We start from the raw sequence: 4,043 nt of genomic DNA, 5'->3' as shown, positions 1-4,043 counted from the left end.
TGCCGCCCCCCCCCCCGGCCCGCTCCTACCGCCCGCGTGCGCCGCGCCGCTTCCGGCGGGCACGCGCCGGCACAGCAAGAGGCGCCGGGGAGGCCCCGCCCCGCGCGGCAGCGCCGCCTGGCGGGGGGCGGAGGCGGGCCCAGCCTCGTTCTCGCTGAGGGGAGCGGGCGGCCCTCGCGCGCCCCGCCGGGACCGGGCTGTGCCGGGCGGGGGGAGCGCGGCCTCTGGGCTGAGCCGCGTCACCCCCTGGGTGAGGGCTGCCAAAGGGCAGGGCTGGTGCTGCCCTGAGTCAGAGGGGAGCCAGCCCCCTGGCCCTCACTGACAGAGCCTTAATTAACCAGAAAACTGCTTTTAACCGCTTCATTAGGGCTTCTCACAAAGGCTGGGGTGAGGGGCTGCCTCCCACAGGCCCCAGACCAACCAACCGGCACCACCCGGGTCCAACAAAAGCGCCAGCGCTCTGGAAAGTCCCGGCCCTGGCCTAGCCCCGATATTTTTAATATTAAAAAAATGAGTGGTCGAACTGCAGTTACCCCAGGGAGTGGGGATTTCTCCCTGACCCCATTCCCAAAGGCTGTGTGTGCTCAGGCAGGATGTAAAAACCCACAGACAATGGGCTGGCAACGCACGTTTTGAGGGCGACCTCCTGGCCTAGTTACACCCAGGCACGGAAAGTGCCATGTGCTGCGCCGAACGCCAGCGGAAAGGGCTCCGCGAGCTTCGGGCAAGTCCTGGGGCCCGACTCACTCCCAGCCTGTAGCTTTAAACCAAAACACTGCTCTTCTGATTCCATGATATTGGGGCAGGCAAACGGAACCAGGTCATTCACAAGAGGTTTAGGGCTTCCAGGGGTTTATCCCTCAGGCAAATGCACCTGTGTGGGCCATGGGGGACAAACCATGGCTATATTACTTTAAAAGGATTTTGGAGAGAGAACCAAAAGTGTTTCAGTCCTTTTCTATACTGTTAGTCCGAAGCATTGACAAGTTACATCAGGCCTCAAAAATATAACGGAATTGTTTTTGCAGGTTCAGAGATCTCAAGTGAAATCATGTTTTTCCTGCTGCTTATCAGAGACAACTGTGCTCGTGGTTCCTCCCCGCCAAAAAAATGAGAGCTGAGACTATGAGACCACATAATCTGCCAGATAAAACTGCTGTACCTGCAGCAAACACGTTAACATAACTGACAATATATACTATATAGAACAAAAAAAAAAAAAAGCACAAGAATAGGAAAAAATCATGGTTTTAATTCTACAGATGCTCTCTACCTATTTACAAGGTATCCAAAATACCTGCCTCAAACCCAGCAATCCAGCCAATTCAGCTATTCATTACTTATTTGCAAAAACCTTATCAGCAAACCTGAGCTCAGGAACGTGCCTCTGCGCTTGGACAAGCTGAAAGGGGACTGGGGAACAAAAATGCCTTCAGTTAACGCCGACGATAATCTATCTTGCTTCGAGGCAAGCACGAGAGACTGAAAGAGTTCAATATCCCAGTCCGAGCAGCAGCAGCGGCTCATCCCTTGCACAGTTTAGTCAAACCCAGCCATGCCCAGCAGCCTACCTGGGGATTTCAGTGAACCCCTGTGAGTGCGGCTTCATTTGAACAAGGATGGGTGAGTCCAACCTCCACAGGTTATCTGCGAGACGACCAGATGCTATTCTGCTCTAGAAAGCAATTACGTTTTTTCTCATGAAGAACCAAAACCACATGTTTCTGTTTGAACTCTTCACAAAAGAAAGGTTTAGCTGTGAACAGTAAAAAAAGGACGTTATGTTTTAACACAAAAACTACAATTTACGCAACAAAAGAACCACGGTGTGCCTCTCTCTTTATTCTTTATTTTACAGTTCACAATTAGAAACCTACTGATAAATTACACAGCTCACCCTCCTGTTTGGGGTTTTTAAATGCCTCAGAGTCGTGCCGCCAATCCCATCTCATCCCAGGAAGGTGGCTCAAGGTGCCACCAGGTTACACGAGGCAGAGTGGCCACACAACCCGCAACAAACGCCTCCAGGGCCGCGCTTCACGTGGGAAGTTAACGGGCAGCAGGAATTATCCCCTAAAAACACATTTGAAATGGAAAAATATACTGGGTATCATTTCAAGGTTATTTCATAGACTTGCAAATGTTACAAATGTTCTTGGAGGGGAAAAAAAAACCCAGACTTCCAGGGCTGCAGGTCAGCCAGGTTGTGTTTTCAGGCAGCTACCCAGACCAGCCCTTTTTCAAGGCCCTCCATCTTAAGCAATTCTCTCCAAAGCCTCCTTTTACGGAGCAGAAAGGTAAGGTAGGCCCCTCCCCAGCCACAAATTTCAACACCTGTTTAACTTTGTACAGAGTTGCAGCCACCATTCAGATGTTTCACCACTGCTGCCCGCATCCACAGAATCATCAAAGTTGGAAAAGACCTTGAAGATCATCTAGTCCAACCATTAACCTAACACTGCTTATTTTTTTTCTGCTCAGAAGTTCCTATTTTTTCTTTTTTTTTTTTTTTTTGGCCTCCAACTCCTAGTTCAACCATCTTCTCTTAAAAAGATGGCCCACACTGCACAGTGCATCTGCTGAATTTCAACAAGCTCCTGCAAAAGAAACCCTACGGAAAACACCGGGAGTTTTCATATCAAGTCTAGCTGAACATTGCAGGGGCATTATAAACCTTGAACCTTCCTTAGCCAGGTGGCTCCGAATTGAGGATCACGGTGGCACGGAGACTGAAGCACTTTTCCAGCTGGCGCAGGCTCTCTGCTGCAGTGAGGATCGCCGGCTGTGTGCAGACCTGGACTGACTGCTCCTTGTGGGACACGATCTAACACGACGCTGCGGGTGAGACCCAGCTCCGTGTGAAGAGCCCCCACAAAGCCACCGCCTCGGCAAGGCAGAGGAGGGCAGTGCGTTACAGTCGTACAAGGCTTCACCACGGGGCATGAATTTCCCTCACAGTAAATTAAAAGGCCAAATCCAGAGATGAGGCTACGTGTACTTGCCAGTAGAAACTGGTGACAGATGAAGAACGGACAGAACACACCATGAGCACGTATTTATAAAGAGGAAAAAAAGGAGCAAATTGCTTTTGTTTTGCCATTACTAGGAATGTTTTACCAGTTTTCTCCTTGTATCCTTCTACAGTTGCTCACCTTTGGCACAAGGAATTCTATGTATCACAAGATTTAATTAATAATAATACTTCATATCAACACTCAGCACTTACATAGCGCTTTTCATATTCAAAGTGCTTTACAAAAGTTTGTGAGTCCTCACAACACCCCTGTGAGGTAGGTAAGTATTATTATCCCCATTTTACAGATGGGGAAACTGAGGCAGAGAGGTAAAGTGACTTGCCCAAGGCTTTATAGGGAGTTGAAACTCATGATGGTAGTGGCCCACTTCTGGTCTCCCTTACAGTGGTGTAACACAGATGAACTCCCACAGAGCTACACTGGTGTAAGCAAAACAATCCAACCCACGTTCCTCTGGCTCCTGATCCTTTGCTCCGACCAACTGACCATACCCGCTCCACCTAAACCAACAGTTCCCCTTCCAAAACACTACAGAAAGTCCAGAGCGCAGCAGGAGCAAGTCTGCAACCTTAAGGCAACATCTATGTTAACAGCTCCTTAGCTCTGCAGCAAGCTGGACGACACCCAGATGTGTTTCTGCCACCCTGCGAGAGTCTTAAGACAACTCAAGTGGTCTCCAGGTCTGCACGTATCAGCTTTGAGGCTGATTCTCTTCTTCCTCAAGACAGAATAAACCCAGAGCAAAACAGTGGGGCTGCAACAGCCTAGAACTAGTACGAGATCTGAACCAGACCTTTTACCTGCTGCTTCGTAGGCAAATGCCCCTACTAGTATCTTTTCATTTTGGACAGCTTCGGCATGGTTCATTTCACTCTCTCTCTCTGAGTTCACATCTCTGCATATAAACAAACTTTCAACATTCCCAACTCAGCAGCACCAGCATTTAAACAGCACCATACATCTTTCTAAGACCGATCAATATTTCCAGAAAAGTGTCAATGCATGCAA

Source organism: Strix uralensis, chromosome 20 (genome assembly GCF_047716275.1).
Source record: "Strix uralensis isolate ZFMK-TIS-50842 chromosome 20, bStrUra1, whole genome shotgun sequence".
NCBI lineage: Eukaryota > Metazoa > Chordata > Aves > Strigiformes > Strigidae > Strix > Strix uralensis.
Note: the sequence above shows the minus strand (reverse complement) of the source record.